Here is a 22,602-nt window from a genome sequence, read left to right on the forward strand (position 1 = left end):
CATTTATAGGACTTGGGAAGTCAGGATACTCAAGTTGGGCATGATCCCTCAAAGTTCTCATCGAAATATATTGATGATCTTAATAGAACAACAAAAATCTCATTGTCACATTTAAATGGAGACTTGAGTTTAAATGGAGATTGTCAATTCCCAAACATGTCCTAGTCAAGTAGATGACCAAGATGTTGCTTGACTAAAGGGGATACTAGTTTATTAAGGTATCTTTATGATCCCACTTGCATTTAGTTACTATTTTTTGAGCGGCTAGCTAGCTACTTCGAGGTGGGATTTCTATAATATATAATGTCCGCATACAAGTACATGCCATTTTTTGTAAACATTTTCTATTGTAAAGGATTAGTGAGCAATATCTATAATGTCCATATTTGGGACTAAAGAATAGAACTATTAAAATTGCAACGCTTCCATGTTGTTGTAATGGAGATTATGTGCAATATCATTTTGCTAATTCTGATTTGGTCAATAATACTATGTACATATGTAAGAATAATCTGGTTCATATATAGCTAGTTCTTAATTGTCTGACTATTATGAATGACTTATTACCTTTGGTTTGGAAAAATCTTTTTTGTATACAATACTCAATATTGGCATTCCTTTATATTTTTTATTGGTTAGTGTTCATATATGCATATATATCCTTCAATGATGTTCCTTTTCTTTATTGGATGCACTTGCTTCAGATTCTTAGTATGACTATTTCTTCAGTGTCTAGTCAAGAGTAGTGTCTCTTCCATGCATCCCCTACTCCTACTCTCTCTCTCTCTCTCTCTCTCTCTCTCTCTCTCTCTCTATTAAATCTAACAAACCAACTAGATCTGCTCTACATTTTGATGTCTCAAGTATTGCCTCATGGTCTGACTCGCAAACCTTCCAAAGAGTCTTATTATGTGGTTATCTACCATATTTTATCAAGTGGACATTTGATGCAACAACAAGGTTAGAATAATGAAGAATATTCCTCTCTATTTGCCAATCTTCAAATAGCCACAAGTTAGGGTTCCTCATAGAATATCGTCTAAGCCATGTGCCAGTTACAACCACCACATCAATATGGTACTCTAAACCTTCACCATCTATAACTAAGTAATCCAATTTTTGTTTGGTCAGGACACAAAAACACAAATAATAATTTATCCCTTCTTCATTGCCTTCAAGTGCAATAATAGAAAAAACATGACCTATAGTGTTAAATGTACAAAATGTAGTCATTAATTCAAAAAATACTGAGGTAAAGTTATAAAGTTACATATTGAAATAACAAAGATATATATTACCAGGTTGCACTAGATTAGACAAGTAGTCAAATTCAATGGATGAATCCATCTCTACCATTTCTAGTATTTTTGGGGGATGATAGGTGTCAGTTGGGTACAAAACCCATATATCCCATTTCTCCACGCATTTAGTTGACTCACACTCATCCCAATTTTTCTCTGCACATGATGCATAATGGCATACCATTTTTCATGAGTGGATATTCCATGAACCTACATCAAAGCTTCTAAAAGAGTGCAACTCACTTGATCATGTTAGTGTGCAACAATCCTCATATGGTGCAATGTTAGTATTATCTATCAACCAAAAAAATCTATGAGTCATAGAATCACCTTCCTTATCTAGACCCATTGTAGCGTTACACCACTGGATGATAGATTTTGCATCTATCAATATTGCTCCATCTTTGTACTTTATTTATTCACGAGCTAAGACTCTTTTGATTCATGCACCTGCACCATCATGCTCTCCCTTTCCATGACTAGCCTCTATTAAATTCCACATATATTGAATTCTAGACAACCTATACATCCTGCTCAACCAATAGAACACCCGTGCATTCTTGAACTGAGATGAACAATTGTTTGACCAAACAATGTGCTAATGATATGGTATTCCCCTATTAGCCAAATCTCCATAAAATAGTTGAAAAAAACCATGTACAAACTCCGCAAAATGTGATCGATCATCGCTGATGTAAAAATGGTACTCCCTCAAAATCTTCCTGTCATCCTCTATACTTGTGGATGAATACATGGATGTTATGTGAAAAAATATGGAAAACTATTGAGAAGTATAATACTTTTCTTGCACCTCATTTTTTGGTTGTAGTGTGTAGTTCTTTGCGAAGTCTACAACAAAAAAAATGGTATCCAGTGGAAACGTATCCTTGCACAACTTGAATTGCAAATCTAGCCATCGAGCTCTATGTGTATACCTTGCATACTCATAAATAATTATTTTCATGAAAAACCTTCATGAACTCATACACTAGAATCTTTTCAATGACTAAATCACATCTTTTACCCTATTTCTCATATTTTAGAGCATATGTCACTATCTTATATTTTTTGTAATCTACTATTTCATTTCCAATTTCATGTGTACTATCCATATGTTCACAAGTTGATAAAAGTTGCAAAGAACCACAAAATAAGCATGTACCATCCAAGCATGATGTCTCGTAAAATTGTTGGTCATCCCCTATTTCACATAAAATGTTGGATATGAATTCCCCTGAAGATCTAGGTGGCTCTTTCATGTCAGTATCCTTCAAAACAAACTTACAATGCAAAAACACACACATATGCCTTAAATCATCAAAATGGTTAGAAAATTAAATATATATCCTACAAAAACAAGTTGTGCGTGGGTGATTTATCTTCAAATAAAAAGGTTTACCAATCTCAAAAAATCTTTGACTTATTCAAATTTGAGGATACATACCAATAAATTTTACAAAAAATTGTGTCTGAGTTGAGTCCTAAAAATGTTTTACATGTGGGTCGTTATTTTGGCTACCAATCCTCCTTCTTACATCATCTCTTTGATTAGGGGAAATATGTGTGTTATTTGTCCAAAAATCTTCAATCAATGATTTCAAAGGTTCAATAATTTTTATATCCTTTCACAGTAGTCTACTGCTAAGTGTCCATAACTCATTTTTTGTTGGATCTTTTAATCTCTCATGCCTTAGGATGGCTCTCCTTAGAGTACCTCTACTGATTTTTAATATTTTTCTTGTCTTTCTAATGAGTCAAGCTTTCTTCATTTGGGTACTTATTATTGTTGATGTAAGTACTCATCTTGTGATATTACTATCTTTGGTGCATGATTTAGAACCCACTTTGTCATAATCACACATTAGATTCTTCACAATATTTTTTTTCATTTGAATTTTTCATCATTCTTAGCCCAAGAATCTTCATGACAGGCCTAAATTTCAAGTTCTTCATCATTTCAAAAAATAATTGGAATTGACCTGTAATATTTAATTCTTTAAAGAATAATCTCCACATACGATTAACTTTTCTTTGACAAGTACGCTTGCTAATCTTGTCAAGGATTGATTTCAAAATGTTAGTATCAATATCAATCAAATATTTTGGTCTTCTAAAATGAATTATAGAAGGTTTTTTAATCTCTTCCATTCCCTAAACATTTTGAACATCAACATAAGGTTGATTGTTTTGCATACCTTGAACCGAAGATGATGTGCCTTGGCAATAAAATGCAAAAGATGGAATATCACCTACTTGATATGTCAATGTTGTGCCTTCAACATGACACGATGGAGTGTGTACATTGTTGGATGTACAAATTAGCATCTCTTCAACATGAGATGATTATATGACTTCAACATTAGAAGATGGTGTAGCTTCACAATTCAATTGTCTTCTTGAGTGTAATAGTCTCATTCATTCTCTTTGTCTTTCCAATTCTTCCCTTTTGTTTTTTTGCATTAGTGGTGCTTGTTCCTCTTGGAAAGATAATTCTTCATTATTGCTTTGAAAATTTTCTTTGTTCACGTAGTAGTTTCATTTTATCTATTTTAATTGCCAAATCTCTCTCCCTCTCTTCTGTTGTTTGAGTTTTTGGTTTCTTCCTTGGCATGATAATGATTTCTATATGTTAAATTATTCAAACATCTGAATTACTTATAATTTGTAAATTAAAAATCATTCAAATACATATAAAAATTACAATTATTTTAATGAATACACAATATATATTAAACAACTTGTCAAATTTCTAACCATTTCCAAATAACAATTCATGCAAACATACAAATTTTAATGAATTCACTATATATTAAATAACTTATCAAATTATAATCAAATTGTCTCTATGTAGTAACAAAGAATATTTAAAAAGGATTGCACTAACCTTTTCTATTGAAAGATGATGTAGTACAAGGCAAAAGAATCCCCAAAGGAGATGTCCTAGCCCTTAGCAATATAACCACACAGTGGAAACACAACAACAAGAAACAATAATACAAGATCTTATACCAAATTACAATTCTTGATTCATAGATATATAATTGATTACATGCAATATGCCCGGCTTTAAGGCCTTTCGAGTTAGGGCAAAATTTAAAAAAAAATTACAAAATTAGTTCTACAAGATCCAACTTACAATCCAATCTTAGCTAGTCTAGATACACAACTAGATAAGAACACCAAGAAGAATCCACACTTGTACCCTCAAGTCCATCAAGAGATCCTCTAGTTCCTAAGCCACAACTCTAGCTCTTCAAATTCACATTTAACCTTCATTCCATCCCAAATCCATAATTAAAATACTCCACAAGACCCCTACTTATACCAATCTAAGCCACAAGTCATCCTAGAGCACAAATTAAATACAAACACATAAATTAAATGCCACAAGTCGGCCTGCAATAGCAATTAAATGTCCAAAAATTGATATCCAAGAAAAATCATGATATCTCCTAGCTCTGATTAAAGTAGAACTCATTCTTTGAACTATATGTAGTAATTTAGGTCCTTTAAAACTCCTTAAATGTGCAAAATCTGATTCCCCAAGGAAAAGTGTGAATCCATCCTAAAAGTCACGCATAGCAGACTGTTGTGCAAAACTGCCAGAAATTGATATTCCAGGTGAGTTGCAATATCTCCTAACTTATAGTGAATTAGGACTTGCGCTCTTAACTAGAGATAGTAATCTAGGCCCTCTTCAATCCAAAAATTGTGTAGCCTCTCATTCATTGCATAAAATTAGTTAGATGCTTTGCAACAAGAACCCAGAAACTAGAATAACATAGTTCCAATAGCAAGGTAAAAATAGTTCAAACTTCAACTCAATCCATCCAATCTCCATGAAATCATGAGGAAAGGTTCCCCAATGTGTCTCCAACACATTCCAAACCATGAAATCATAGCTCCAAAAAAATCCAAGCTTGATACTCCTCAACACTTAACCAAAATCCCTCCAAATATGCAGGATTTAGGAAAGCCTAGGATGCTCTTGCATCAAAAGGATATTCAAAAAGCTTTCAAATAGTGTATCCAATGATTGAATTTGGTGTTTACTAGCTTCAAATAGAATGAAAGAATGTTAAAAAAATCCTTCAAATAGTGTATCCAATGATTGAATATGGTGTTTTCTAACTTCCAACAACATGAAACCTATGGTTTATGTCGAAACAATAGAACACACAATAGACAAAAGTAGAATATGGATCAGTGGGGACCCAAAATTTCATTATGACCATTTTTTGTTTTCATATAGTGTGTACGCACTATAGCATGCACACCCTCTAAAGTGTGTGCACTATAGTGTGTGCACACTATGTGAAAAATCTATCTCTCCCTATCCCACCCTCTCCTATTCCCTCTTCTCTCTCTCTATCTACCACCCCCTACTCTCTCTCTCATCGCCTACTCTCTCTCTCACACACACACATTCCCATCCCCTACTCTCTCTCCCTCCCTCTCTCCCACTCTCCCACCCCCTACTCTCTCTCTCTCTCTCTCTCTCTCTCTCTCTCTCTCACACACACACACACACACACACAACCATCCCCTTATCTCTCTCTCTCTCACACACACAACCATACCCTTCTATCTCTCTCTCTCCCACCCGTACTCTCTCTCTCACTCTCTTTCCCATCCCCTACTCTATCTCACACTCATACTCCCATCCCTCTCTCTCTCTCTTTCTCTCTCTCTCTCTCTCTCTCTCTCTCTCTCTCTCATCCCCTACTCTCTCACACACACACACTCCCATCCCTCTCTCTCTCTCCCACCCCCTACTCTCTCTCTCTCTCTCTCTCACTCACACTCTCTCTCCCATCCCCTACTCTCTCTCTCCTCTCCCATCCCCTGATCTCTCTCACTCCCATCCCCCCTCTCTCTCTCAATCTATATCTCCCTCTCCCATTGCCTACTCTCTCTCACTCTCTCCCATCCCCTACTCTCTCTCTCCCACTCCCTATACTCTCTCTCCCACCCCCTAATCTCTCTCTCTCTCTCTCTCTCTCTCTCTCTCTCCATCCCACCCCCTACTCTATTTCTCTCTCACTCACACACACTCTCTCTCCCATCCTCTACTCTCACACACACACTCCCATCCCCTACTCTCTCTCTCTCAACCTTATCTCTCTCCTCTCCCATCCCCTACTCTCACACGTACTCCCATCCCCCCCCCCTCTCTCTCTCCCTCTCCCACTCCCTTTCCCACTACCTACTCTATCTCTCACACACTCTCTCTCTCTTTCCCATCCCCTGCTCTTTTTCTCTCCCTCACCCCTACTCTCTCTCACACACAATCTCTCTCCCATACCCTACTCTCTCTTTCTCACACATACTCCCATCCCTCTTTCTCTCTCTCTACTCTCTCTCACTTTCCCTCTCTCTTCTCTCCCATACCCTACTCTCTCACACACACACTCCCATCCCCTACTCTCTCTCCCTATTCTCTCTCTCTCATCCCCTACTCTCTCTCTCACACACACACGCACACTCCTATCCCCTACTCTCTCTCCCACTCTCCCACCCTATACTCTCTCTCTCACACACACACACAAACTCTCTCTCTCCCTCCCATCCCCTACTCTCTCTCACTCTCTCTCTCATCCCCTACTCTCTCTCACCCCCTACTCTCTCTCTCTCTCCCAACCCCTACTTTCTCTCTCTTTCTCTCTCACTCACTCACACTCTCTCTCTCACACTCACACACTCCCATCCCCTACTCTCTCTCCCCTCTCCCATCCCCTACTCTCTCTCTCTCTCTCTCTCTCTCTCTCTCTCTCTCTCTCTCTCTCTCTCTCTCACTCCCATCCCTCTCTCTCACTCTCCCACTCCCTCTCCCACCACCTTCTCTCTCTCTCTCACTCTCTCTCCCATACCCTACTCTCTCTCTCTTTCTCTGACCCCCTACTCTCTCTCTCTCTCACTCTCTCCCATCCCCTACTCACTCTCTCTCTCCCCTACCCCTACTCTCTCTCATAGTCTCTCTCTCTCTCCCATCCCCTACTCTCTCTCTCTCTCTCATCCCTCTCTCTCTCTCTCTCTCTCTCTCTCTCTCTCTCTCTCTCTCTCCCCTCCCATCCCCTACTCTCTCTCTCTCACTCCCATTCCCTACTCTCTCTCTTCTCTCCCATCCCCTATTCTCTCTCTCTTCTCTCACATCCCCTACTCTCTCTCTCTCACTCCCATCCCCTACTCTCTCTCTCTCCCTCTCTCCCCCTCTCCCACTCTCCCACCCCTACTCTCTCTCACATATCCTACTCTCACACACACACATGCACTGCCATCCCCCCCCCCCCCTCTCTCTCTCTCTCTCTCTCTCTCTCTCTCTCTCTCTCTCTCCCCCTACTCTCTCTCTCTCTCACTCACACTATCTCTCCCATCCCCTACTCTCTCACACACACACTCCTCTCCCCGAATCTCTCTCCCATCCCCTACTCTCTCTCACACACACACTCTTATCCTCTACTCTCTCTCTCTCCCCCCCTATCACACCTTCTCCCATCCCATCCCCTACTCTCTCTCTCTCTCTCTCTCTCTCTCTCTCTCTCTCTCTCTCTCTCTATCACACCCTCACCCATCTCATCCCCTACTCTCCCTATCTCTCACTCTCTCCCTCTCCCATCCCCTACTCTCCCTCTCTCTCACTCTCTCCCTCTCCCATGCCCTACTCTCTCTATCTCTCTCTTTGTCCCTCTCTCACTATCCCTCCTTCTCTGATCCCCTACTCTCTATATTTATCCCTCCCTCTCTGCTTATCCCACCTCCTACTCTCTCCCCATCCTCTACTCTCTCTCATTCTCTACCCTCTCTCCCTCTCTCCTTCCCTCTCTATTGAAATTTTGGCTTTAAGAGTGTTTGTGCACTAAAGCGCACATGCGTTATTCAAACCTGAATGTAAAAAATGCTTTAAATAGTGCGCACAAGCTATAGCATGTACTCGCTATTTAAAGTTTTGGATTCTACCAAGCCTAACACTTGGTTTTGCCTTGGAGATCTAGCCCAAAGATTTGGAGTCACTAAACTAGTTTGACACAAATTTTGCTACAAACATACAAAAAATGATTGATTTTTCTTGTGTGCTCTCCTTCAAGTTTTCTTGTGATTGAGCATCGGTAAAATTAGGTTACATGACATTTTAGATCTCTATTTTAGCTATATAACCATATAGTTTTTTTTTTTTTTAAACTTGAACTATTACAAGCCGTTCAACTATAATTTATTTTGAATGTATGTCCATTTTCTATCAAAAATCAACGTGTACTAGTTGGGTTGTAGATCTTAGCTCGTTTATCAAATTTTGCAAAAACTAAGTGAAAAAAAGAAGTTTTGATTTTAGAATAGTTTTCAATCATTTCAAGGGGAGCACATAGATATTTCACATTTTTGGGATGTGTCTAATTAAAAAATTCATTAAAAAAAAGTACACATTATTAAATTACCCAAAAAAATTGAGATAAACTACACAATGTTAGATAACTTTTGATTAGAGCGATTAAAGAATCTCAAAAAAAGTTAAAATTTTAGAGGGCTACACTTTGCACTGTGTTATGTTTTTTTCTAAACAAATAGTACCACTTTCTATGGCCTCCTTTTTTGTGGGCCTAAAACTAAACCTTTTTGAAATAAAAAAAATTAGTAGTTTACAAACTATATTCAAAGGACTACTACTTTTGTTTTTCTCATATCTAAAAATTTTGAGCAAACTATCTTCAAATTCTTGTCAAAGTTTAGAAATTGTTGATTTTAGAAAAAAATGTGGCCACTTATACCCCCTTTCGGCACCACAACTCAGTGTACTTACCCAAGTCTTTAGTCATTATTCATTTAGAGGAGGAGGAGTGAGTTTTTCCTAAGTATGTGGACAGAGCACCAAATGTGAGATAATTTATAGTAGGATTGTGATTATTGATCCATCTTGGAGAAGAGGATGTGAAGGAGGAGCGAACTTTGAAGAGCTAGCAACTACGACTTGGAAACAAGGAGATTTCTTGGTGGGCTTGCAAGCACAAGTTGTGATGCAGGGGCATCTGAGGGTCAAGGCCATTGACTGAGATGTGGGTTTTGATCAAAATTTACTTCTGGGGGTCACAACTTTTGACTTGGATGTGGGTTTTGGCTGAAATTATAGGCAGTTGCATGAGGAGTTATTTGGATTACCGATTGAGCTAAACTCTTCAAAGAATAAATCAAAAAATCACAACATAGAAGTTTCAAAATGCCATAATCTTTCATTAAAATTTTGCAACTCTACTCTGCCTCTACCATGAAATAAAACACCTACTTATTACAATTCTAAAAAATACCATATTTGTCAATTTTTTTAAGAAAAATAGATTTTTTCATTTTTGATCATTTTTAAAACCCATTCTACGAATCTCATTTTTTCCCACAAAAAACCCCCAACTACGGCAAGATGAATTTCTAACTAATCGACAAAATCAAAAAAATGATTTCAAATTTATTACAAAAACAACTTTCTAAAAAAATGGAAAAAACATGAAAAGCCAATTTCAGAGGTCAAGATGATATTTCAGGCTCCCAAAAAAATGTCGAAATGGCCACCTATCAAGTTGAGCTCCATCGGCAATCCAAATAACTCCTCACATAACTACCTCTAAAATTCAACCAAAATCCACATTCAAGTCAAAACTTATGACCCCCAGAAGTAAATTTTGACTAAAACGCACATCTCAATCTATAGCCTTGACCCTCAGATGCCTCCAAAATATCGTCTTGACCTCCAAAATTGGCTTTTCAGGTTTTTTCAAATTTTTTTAGAAAGATGTTTTTGTAATAAATCTGAAATCATTTTTTGATTTTGTTGATTAGTTAGCAATTCATCTTGCCTTAGTTGTGGGCTTTTCATAGGAAAAAATGGGATTCGTAGGATGGGTTTTTTAAATTACCAAAAATAAAAAATTTTATTTTTTCCCAAAAACTACCAAATATGGTAATTTTTGGAATTGTAATAAGTAGGTGTTTTATTTCATGGTAGAGGTAGAGTAGAGTTGCAAAAGTTTTATGAAAGATTATAGCATTCTGAAACTTCTGTGTTGTTATTTTCTAATTTATTCTTTGAAGAGTTGAGGGTTACATCAAGTTGAGATCTTCCTTGGAGGTTTCTACTAGAGTGAGGATCTGGACTAGCTAGAGTTTGGGATTGGATATTGTAGATTTACTATTATAATTACTTATGTATTTGGTCGTAACCCTGAAGGCCTTACAGGTGGCATGTTGGATGTAAATCTTATGATTGTATTATGAGAATTGGCATTATTTTGGATCTAAATCTGTGTTATTGTCTTTCTTCTATTGTGTGGTTATTTGTTGGGGTTCTAGAAAATCTCCTTTGGGGATTCTCCTACCTTGCATTGCATCATTTGTATATATTACTAATTTAAATATTTATTTTAAAATATAAATGAAACATGAACAAACCGTCATAAAAAAATTATTATATTCTATTCTTCTCAAAAAAATTGATTTGATTTAAGGAAAAATTGAAACCTTTTGTTACCAAAGCAATTTATACATTTAGATTTATAAATTTTATTTTTAATATAAATTAATTCTTTAAAGAGTTAATTTTGATTGTAATGCGAAAATATTATTCCAAAAATATGTAAAATGCATGAAATGTAATATGAAAACACATTAAAGACAAATGTGAGTGAGTTTGGTGAAAATGAATTAATGCATAGTGATTGAATGCATTTAATTCAGAATTTCATATGGTTTACATAGGTCTACTATGGGATTTTTTCTCAAGTACTTAAAAATCTCAAATATTTATATCATACTATGAGTTTCCCCTCTCAAATGTAGAGGAAAGTTCTATTGAGAAATAATTTTTCACTATTTCTATTGGGCATAAAATTTAAGAATTTCTAAGTGACAACTTTGTTTACCAACATATTTGTGGGATCAAATTTCCTTGTGCATTCGATTTCTAGACATTTAGAGGTACCTCCACCTAGATGGAGGTTCTATTAAAGGTGAAATCCAAAAGGTATTTGAGAAATATCAACAAATTTTGGAAGGGGGGGTTGTGCAAGAAATGAGGATAATTAGATATCTTTAATGATTTGGTGAAGTAAGATTTTTGAAATCCTTCTATGGTGCCATCCTCGTCAAGAGGAGACCTCATGTGCAAGAGCCAAAAAAAGAGGAACAAGAATATGAAAAATATGAAACTGGCAGAATGCAATATGAACTAGGAAGGGATCTTGAAGAGGAATCAGATGATAGTCTGGAGAAAAAAAAAAGATGGGGTTATATTTTTCAGCCTCCAGATCATTTCTCTTCTCTTCTATGCCTTTGGATGAGTTAGTGCAGCAATATATATTGGAAGAATCACACTAACACTCACAAAGCCAAAATCTTCAAGGTGTAACAAGCCCAAAGAATGTGAAATGAAATGAACACATAGAAAAAATTATTATAACAAAAAGTGAATATATACAACCTAAGAACTATTCAAGTAGTTGAGTAAAATAATATAAATAGTTACATAATCAAACTGCCAGAAAACTACTTCCTAAATAAAACAAATTATAGATGATCCCAAAGGATTTGTTAGCATTCTCCCCTTAATCTGAAGGGATGTTTTCCATGCCAAGTAGTATTCAAAAATTTTCAAATTTAACATGTCCGAGTGCTTTAGTAAAAATATTAGTAATTTGTTCTTCATTGGAATAGTGTTTCAGTTGTATAGTTTTGGCCTCAACATGATGTCGAATCAAGTGATATTTGATATTGATATGCTTGGTTCAATCATGAAATTTAGGATTCTTGGCCAATTGTATTGCATAATTATTATCAACAAATAAAGTTGTTGAAGCTATATGTTTCTTTTGCAAGACATCAAGAATTTTTCTGAGCCACACAATTTATTTTGTAGCTTCAGCTACTGCTACATATTTCGCTTCAATTGTAGAGTCACTAAGAATTGTTTGTTTCTTTGATCTCCAAGTAATAGTAGTTGATCCTAGAGTCATCAAATAACTAGAAGTAGATAATCCATTCTCTTTCTCACCATCAAAATATGAGTCAGAATAGCCAATAAGATGGAAGTATGAAACTTTTGAACATTTTATGCCAAGAGTTTGAGTTCCTTTTAGATATTTTAAAACTCGTGTTGCAATCTAATGCCCTTTACATGGTTTATGCATAAATTGGACAAAATTCCTACTGCAAATGTAATGTCAGGATGAGTAGTGGTGAGATAAACCAAACTTCCAACAAGCTATCTACACTTGGTTGGATCTTCAAAAGCATTTCCTTCATTGGATGAAATCTTCATATTTTGCTTGAATAGAGTGGGAAAAAAATTACAATCTTTCATGCCAAATCTATATAACAACTCTCCAATAATTTTTTTCTTTTTTTCCCAACCTTTGATAACAAAGCCTTGAGGTTGTAGCATATAGACATCTTCCTTCAAATCTCCATTCAAAAAGGTTTTTTTAACATCCATATGATGTATAATCCATCTTTTTTATTCTGCCAAAGAAAACAATGCTCAAATAGTTCCCCACTTGGTCATAGGAGCAAATTTTTTGATGTAGTCAAACACTTCTCTTTGAGCATATCCTTTAACTAAAAGTCTTGCTTTTTGTTTTTCAAGTGAACCATCAGCTTTATATTTGTTCTTATATACCCACTTGTCGCTAATAGGTTTGGTTCCAATTGGAGCATCCACTAACCTCCAAGTTCTATTTTTTATGAGAGCATCATACTCTCTTTGCATTGCACTTCTCCATGCATCACTTGTTGTTTCTTCTTGAACTAAAGAAGGTTCATCAACAACAGAAAACTTTAATTCAAAATCTTCATACCTCTTTGGAATATTCTGGGTATGCATTGATCTACGGATTGATTGCTCTGGTGTTTTATCAATCTCAAGAGCCCTTGAATTAGATTCTTCACAAACAGGTTCATAATCTTTTTCAACAAGTTCTTCACAAACAATTTCAAATTTTTTAGAACTATTCTCCTCTCTTTCAACATGTACTTCACAAACTATTTTAGATTATTTAGAAATTTTCTCTTTCATGTTGTCTTCATTCTTTGTAACTTCCAAAGATTGACCTAGAAAGGGAATCCCCCCTTCAAGAGTTGGAAGTTCATTATCTCATTGGTGATAGAATTTTTTTGATTGAAATCTATCAAGATGAGAAAGTTGTTTGTCAATATTGTGTGCCTCTTTTTCAAATTCAAGAAATATAAAATCTCTAGAAATAATAATTTTTTTATTTTCCTTATCATAGACGATAAGTTTTTGAAGTATTAGAATATCCAAAAAAAATGCATTTTCTACTCCTAGCTTCCAATTTATTTCTTAGCTGAGTAGGAATTAACGCATAACAAGTGCAACCAAAAACCCTAAAATTCTTGACACTTAGAAGATGGCCATACCACATTTCATAAGGAGTTTTTCTTTGTAGTACAGTAGAAGGACTTCTATTATTTATGTAGATAGCACAAAGAATTGCTTCTCCCTAAAACATTAATTTAACTTTTTTTTAAAACATCATAGATCTTACCATATTCAGGAGTGTTTGATTCATACCTTCTACTACACCATTCTATTGTGGGTTATAAGGAATGGTTTTCTGATGCTTAATACCATTTTCCTACAAATATTTCTCTAAATATTTAGAAGTGTACTCACCACCATTATCACTTCTTAGGGTTCCAATATTGAGTTGAGACTCATTTTTAATCCACAAAGGAAATTTTTTAAGGTATCAAAAGCTTGAGATTTCTCTTTTAATAAATAAACCCAACACATCCTAGTATAGTCATCAATAAAAGTCATTATGTATTTGTTTCCATTTGATGATGGAAAAGGCATATGCCCACACAAATCTAAGTGAATGAGACCCAGCTTTCTAGAAGCTCTAAACATAGAATCATGAAAAGCTTTTTTATTGTATTTTCCTAAAATGCAAGCATCACATTGAGAAATTTGTTTTGGGATAGTGGGAAGTCCTTTAATTCCATTTTGTTTCATAATTCTAAGACTATCATAGTTAATGTGACCAAATCTTTCATGTCATAACAAGCTAAAAGAAATATTACCACCATGTTATGAGAAATTTGCATAATTCTAAGAACTTGATGAAGTACCTTTCAAATATAAAAAATTTTCATCTTCCACTCCAGTCATTACAATCACATGATCATCATCTCTTCTAATCTCAATAATACCATCAAACATATGTATTGAATGACCTTGTTGTCTAATATGCACAACTGGTATTAAATTTCTCTTCAATTGTGGAAGATAAATAACATTAGAAAGTATGTAATTAGTGAGACCTAGTAATTTAAGTCTAATAGATCCAATGCATGAAGGTTTTAAGTTAGATTTGTCAGAAAAATATACTACTCCATCAACTTGATCATTAAATGTCTCAAAAAAATCTCTTCTAAATGTCATATGACATGTGGCTCCAGTATCTAACAACCAAGTATCATTCAAACTAGAATTGAAGTAATAAAAACTTCTTCAATCCCAAAATTACAATGTGCTATAGCATAATGTGCAGATTCAAGAGGGTTACCTCTGTCTGGTGGCTTCTCCTTCTTGTCACAAATCTTCTCCCATGGAGTTCGACAAAGATTGGCACTATGACCCATTTTTCCACATCTATAGCATTGTATAGATTGCCTCTCTTTTTGTTGATAATCCCTATGCTCATGTTGTGGGTGAGAGTACTGTCTATTACCTTGATAATTTTTATTCCCCCTACCTCTAGACTCTCTTCTTTGACGACCTTTATTGCTACTGTCATGTCTGGAAAGCTCATCTTTGGATATTTTCCCCTATTGTTTTTGTGCAAGACATAAAGTCTTAGCATTTGAAAGTGACTCTTTCTTCCCAAATGTTTTTCCTCTCTCTACAATCTCCTCCAAAAGTTTGTCAAATGTTATATCTTTCATCTTTTCACTAGCTTGAAGATATTCATGATAGTGTGAATAGGTAGGATAAAGGCTTTAATAAAAACAATGAGTTGTAGATCTACTTTTACACCCATGGCTTAAATATCATGGAATAAAGCCCTAATTTTAGAGGCTAACTCCATTGGATAATTATCTTTCATTTCTAAGTTGAATACCTTCATTAATAATTGAATGTTTTCAAGTTCTAAATAAGAATTGTACAGATCTTTGAGTTTATTTAATACTACAAATTACCTCTTCAATAATGGAGGCAGCAATAAGAGCATACGCCTTTTTTTCTTTACTCTTCCAGATGCCAAGTTCCTCTTTTCGTCCATAAGTTGCTCCAGCTCTTCATTTTCATTTTTGCTTTCATAAACATAAGAGTATTTTTAGCTTTTAAAAACCATTCATGGTAATTCTCTTTTCCAAAAAGAACTATTCCAACAATTGAAATTAAAGAATGCATTGGAATCACAATTCAATCTAAATTCTTTTTCTCCAACAACTCGGGCTTTGATACCACAATAACAGGCCCAAAAAATGTGAAATGAAATGCACACGCAAGAAAATTTATTATAACAAGTGAATATGTACAACCTAAAAACTATTTAAGCAATTGAGTAACACAATATAAATAGTTACATAATCAAACTTTTGAAAAACTACTTCCTATATAAAATAAATCAAGATGATCTCGAAAGATTAGTTAGCACAAGGTATAACAAAGTTTGTTGAGATTCCTAATACACTTGTGGTGAATATTATACAAGAGGTTTATTTTTTATTTCAACTTGAAAAAAATCCTTTTCCTTTTAAAAATTTTGAATGGGCATTTAGTTTTCCACCCATGTACCTTACATATTTATCATTGATGTGGTTAATATTTCACTATTGGTGTTGCTTACTATCTCTGATCTTCCTTTATTTCACCAAAATTTAGTTCAAAAAGGCTCATATTTTAGTCAACTTGTAAATGGTCACATTTAGTTTTCAGATTTTTCCCTCTCTCCTCTCATGTAAATAATCCATTCCCCTTTCAAATTTTTTCTTTTCTTTCCTTCTTTGTCTAGTGTGTCATTTCTCTTCAATGAGGGTATACAATCTTTGCACTTTTCCCCTCTATAATGAAGCAACCCAAAAAAAATTGTTCTTTCTGCTAACAAAATTGATGTCAAATGTTCTCAATACTAAAGAAATGGATGAAGCTCAAATTAAAGTGAAGGCCTTGTTTGTAATTCAAGCTAAGTTTTAAGAGAAAATTCACACTTCATGATGGAATTAATTTTTGAAGATAATGGAAATATCTTGCAAACAATACAAGGTGTGGCTCTTGGTACATTTTTTTTTAGTCTCTTACTACCCATCAACTTTCAATCTCCAATGTTCAATGTTACACTCAGGAGTTAGGAATTATTCAACAATTTTAGCTCCAATCATATAGAATTTTGATTGAAGATTTTGAAAGTCGCAGGTTTGATAAGCTATACATCTTACTTGAATCCATGGGTATACCCAATGTTCAAAATGTTACAAATTCAAATATGTGAGGTGTAGTTTCATTTTTTAAAGATTGGAAAAGATTCAAGAATGCTTCTCCTCGGGTAACATCGTCCAGTGTAATATGTGCACCAAATTAGAAGATGGTTGATTGTTTCAAGGAGGGTATATCATTTGGGAGGGATTTTTCCCTCTAAATTAATGGAAAACAATGGTTGAAGATAAGAAACCAGTGTATCAATTTGGTAAGCTCCATATATTTCCAAGGGATTAATTAATGATGGTTCTGGAATGAATGTAGTGATGTGTGCACAAATTTAATTTTAATGAAGACTGATATAAATTTTGAATTGGTCATGAAACCTATGATGTTTTGTGAAAATGCTTCAGAAAATTCAAGTGAACAAGAAAAAAAAGATAGGAATAACTGCATTATTCGTGGTCAAGTGTGGGTGGAATAACACATTTGATTTGAGAAGGTGATGAAATGAATTTTAGAAGGTGCATTAAATAGTAATTCTATGGCCCAATAATCATTGATTTCACATATCTATATATGTTTAAATCTCCTATAAGTGGTTAGTCTTTCAGAACTTCATATGGTATGCACAGATCTAGTGTGAGGGTTTCTTGTCATTCTTTTCTTTAGTGTTTCTTTATTTCTTTTTTGTAATTTCAGGTAAAAAGTACTAAAAATCTCAAATATTTATATCATTTGAGGGAGCTACCCCTCTCAAATGGAAAGGTAAGTTATATATCAAAGATCTATCCAACTAATAATTTGTCACTATTTCCATTGGGCATAAAATTTGTAGAATTTTGAATCCACAAATTAGTTTACCTACACCTTTATATCCAGAAATAATTTGTATCTATTGAACAACAATTAAATGAAAATTCCACCATCTGTACAAACTTTCTAAACTATCTATTCATTCTTATCTTTATTGACATACTTTTCATATTTGAAAAGATGAAAATTGAATCACAACAATTTAGTGCTTTATAGAACAAAAATTAGAAAATCCAGCAAACTATATTTGACCTAAAAAATGTTTAAAAACTTATATTCTTGTTACTTCACTACATGTTGTATTTTCATGAAGAAAAAGATTGTTAGAATATTAAATTGAATGATAGAAAATTACTATTGCATGAAACAATAATTAAAAAACTAACAATTTATTTTTTAGCTTAAATACCTAAAAATATCAATAGACTATTTAAACTATGAAATTGTAAAATAATTTATTAATTTTCCTTATAAAAACAACATCTAATATTGTATAACACTCGTCATTTTCTCATTATTGCCAGTACATATATGACAGTGAATACTTTAGAGTGCAATAGGTATGCCAAGAGAAATTTAAGGTGAAAGAGTGGGGAAAATGGTCTATTATTTTGCATATATTTGTGCATCAAATGCTATTAGCAAGTTATTTAATATAGTTCCATTGCCATAAACATTTACCTTAAACCTTCTTAAAAATATGAAATCATAATACTAACAATGAAAAAAATCTTATACCTAATTTGTAACCACAATCTTTACTCTAGTCATGTCATAAACCTAAACCAATATCCTAAATCTAATACTAGTAAATACTCTAATTCTAGCACTAACCATATCTAATGTCAATCCCAAGTTTAGTTCTAACTTTAGGGAAAAAAAACACTCATGATTAATTCAATCGTCTTGCATTGTCTCAGATGAAATGACAACCATTGATTGCAAAAGCGAGTTTAATCCCAGAATAGTACACCTTCAACGTAATGGAAGTTGTGCATTTAACAATATGTAGTGTTATTATAATAAGATATATTAAATTCATAAATAGGTATTTGGCTGCATCTCAAAAACATAAAGCTCTGAATTTCTACTCTTAAAAATTGGAAAAAAAAAATAACTGCAGTTAAAATGCATCTGAAGAACTGAAAAATTGTTAAGTTTTTTTGTCTTAAAGATTTTGAAAATTAATTTGATCATTGGAAAAAAAAAGTGAGAAGGAAAAATAGTTTGAAATTAATGTTTAAAATTCAATGTGATTTGAGGAAAAGATCTAAATGTTGGAGATATAGTTAGAAAATCAGTTTAGTTTAGTTTTATGTTGTTATAAGAACAATTATTTGGAATGAACAATTGAAATCCTTTTACAAAATCAAGCAACCTCATCTCTAAGCTCAAAAAAATCAATTGATGAAATCTAATTAGACAAGAGCAATGTAGTTCCTAAAATATAATAGATATTGAATAAGCTTCTTTGAAACAATTATGAATATTTAATTATATTCTTGATTGTCAAAAACTTTTCAATCAAATATAAAAAGACAACTCAAATTTTAATACAGAAATGTTCAAGATAAAATAGAAGAAAAGAAGATAAAATTTAAACTTGATGTGATTAATTTATTTAACTATATAAAAAAAATACTAAATTTAACTTTAATGTGACTAATTAATTAAAGTATTTATAATAAATTGAACACAAAAGAGATAGAGGCAAAGATTAAGAATATATTGAGGTAGGAGAAATGTCAAATAAGATGGAATTGTCAATGGGCCATTGGTCTATTGGTGAAGTTAAAAGGTGGATCGTGCCTTGAAGGTCTACACCATTAAATAACCTTCGTAAACTATGAAAATAAAGTGTGGCTCAAGAACATATATTTGAACTGTGGTCATAGTTAACATGATTCATGTAGACAGGCAATTCAAAACTGTTCACAAACCTTTTGGCCTATTAGATTTCTAAAAATTATTTTGTAAAATTTATTTAATCATTAAATTTGTAACTTTTTATCAAATATCATTTGAAATATGATATTATGAAAAAAATTCAATGAAACTTGATTAGATGAAATTGTACACTTTAATCACTAGTTTAAAAATGCTCAATCCTTTGCATGAACTAAAAATAGGAAGGCTTTGATCATTGAAAGATCATAGGCAATAGGTTATAGAAAGAAAAAAAAATTGCATAGGTGTAAATCAATTAAATTTGGTTTCGAAGTTTTTGAAAAATGAAGGAAAAGAGGTAATAATAAATGAACATGGAATGAATGGTCAAAGCTTCAATTAGAAAATTAAGTAGGCTTGGCTTTTGAGTTCTAAAAGATGTGAAAAAAATGTTAGAAAATAATAATAATTTAGAAAGAATGAATGAAAGAAATCTAAGTAGAAAATCAAACAATTGATTTTTAAATTCTTGATTAAAAAAAATAGAATTGGTTATAGAATTTAGAAGGAATGACCTAAATTCAATTATAAAATAAAGAAAGATTTTTTTTATAGGCTCTTTAAATTATGAGGGTATACCATAATGGAAATAAAATTTTAAGACTTCTAAAAAAGAATTAATCTATTTATACATGATATATATGGCATCATAAAACACATGTTAAAGAGTACCAATTGATTAAATTATCACCACTAATAATTTTAATTACTTCATAATTAGAAATGGAAGTAAACAAATTGTAATACCTAAACGGATACCTTGATATTTCTATAAGGTTGTGTACACTTCTCATGAATGACTTTCTTTTGATTGTTTTAGGTGCAATATGAACCCTCCATGTGTGTGTGTGTGTGCACGTGTGCACGTGCGTGCATGTGTGTGTGTGTGTGTGTGTGTGTGTGTGTGTGTGTGTGTGTGTGTGTGTGTGTGTGTGTGTGTGTGTGTGTGTGTGTGTGTGTGTGTGTGTGTGTGTGTGTGTGTGTGTGTGTGTGTGTGTGTGTGTGTGTGAGAGAGAGAGAGAGAGAGCGAGAGAGAGAGAGCGAGTGAGAGAGAGAGTTGATCTACCACTTATATAAGAATCCTCTTAGTGATCAAACATCTTATGCCACTATTATTTATGTATTTTTATTACTTACACATTCCAATTAGAAATTATCAATTCCCTATAGTCAATTGAATGACTAAGCAATAAGGATATAAGGTGTCAACATGTAGGCTCATGTGCTCCTAGTTGAATCAATCAATTTCTATAGATCAATGTGAGGCGTCCCTTGCATGCATACAATTGGTTGTATCTACCACATCTAGGTGGTGTAGTTTGTAGGTTACCAACATAATGTGCTATTTGACTATAATCAAAATTGAGCAAATAAGATTATCTTAAGTGTCTCATATGATTTAATCTTCGGTGATCACCTTAGATAGAGAGGACTAGACTATATAATAAAGGAATATAATCCTCTACCTATGCCTTTGTAGGGTCCTCACTCTATATATTTTTCATAAAATCCAACACTTACAGTTGGCTTAGGACTAGAATTAGAGAGAGAATCCTAATTTTAAAGAAAATTTATTTGAAAACTATCTAATAGATAATCAACCTAATTTGACTAAATAACCACTTTAATTGAATTAATTTATTTTTAAGTGCTAGCACTTTAAATTAAATTAGTTCACCCCCTTTAACTAATACATATAAGGAATTAAATGTATTTGATTTAATTAAATACCCTCATCCTAATTATTGAATTTAATTATTCAATTGATTTGGAAAATGCATTTATGGGGTCATATTTAATTTAAATAAATTAAATATTCTCTCCAAAATCATCTCTTCAGTTCATAATTGGAAACAATGAGTCAACTAAAACCAAAAAAGGAAACAAATCAGTTAACCGCAACATTCACTCCAAAAGAGATCAGTTAACTCCTTCAAACATGGAAACTTGTCATTCTAGTTGAATTCTCATCAAATCCACCATTCATCTTATTCGATCTTGACCATTGATTAATTTTGGTGATCTATAAAAGAAGAACTTTTGCCTCTCATTTGGGAGGATGCAATTTATGAGTAACAAAACTTTGTCATTTTAAGTAGTCAGTATTCTTGCATTCAAAGATCTCATTGCTAACATTTCTATTTGTAGCTTTCATACTCATCTAGATTACAAATGCATACATTTTAGCTTTTATTTTCTTACTTTGTTCTTAGATTATCTTGCATATTCATATAGCTTAGTCTTATTCATATCTATTGCATAAGAAAATCATAATTATTATTTCTCGTGAAGTTAAGGATCAACTATTCTTTATATCATTTGAATAGATTCAATCTTATACATACCCGAGGAAGATAATTAAAAAAGGAGAATCAAATGGTTCTATTTTTTTATCACTTAGGAGTCATGTGAGAAGAAAGTCTCATGCACAATTCTAAATGAGAGAAGGGAGAATTCCTCTTTTCGACTCTAACTCCCCAACTCTAGTCATTGCTTTTATTTATGTTATTTCAAAAGTAGCTACTTCAGCTTTAGTCACTAGAATTTGTTATATTATTTTTTATTTCTCATTGAACGAATGGCATCTTCTTTTGGAAATATTAGCTATTCTTAGCATTATATTAGGAAATTTAATTGCAATTACTCAAATAAGTACAAAACATGTGCTTGCATATTCATCGATAGGTCAAATTAGATATATCCTTATTGGAATAATTGATAAAGACCCAAAAAAAAAATATGCAAGTGTGATAACTTATATGTTGTTCTATATTTTTATGAATTTAGAAATTTTTTCTCGTATTATATTACTCAGCCTACATACACGAACATATAACATTCAAGATTATGTAGGATTATATGTGAAAGACCCTTTTTGAGCTTGGTCTTTATCTTTATGTCTGCTATCTCTAGGAGGGACTCCTCCATTAGTAATTTTTTAGAAGAATTTATCTATTTTGGTGTGGGTGGCAAGCAGGCTCCTATTTATTAGTTTCAATAGGACTCTTTATGAATGTTATTTCCATATATTATTATCTTAAAATAATTAAGTTATTAATGACTAAATGAAATAAAGTAATAACTCCCTACGTGTAAAATTATAGATTATCTTCTTGTTGA

The sequence above is a fragment of the Cupressus sempervirens genome, chromosome 2 (genome assembly GCF_028749045.1).
Source record: "Cupressus sempervirens isolate cs-2001-9-10 chromosome 2, ASM2874904v1, whole genome shotgun sequence".
Lineage (NCBI taxonomy): Eukaryota > Viridiplantae > Streptophyta > Pinopsida > Cupressales > Cupressaceae > Cupressus > Cupressus sempervirens.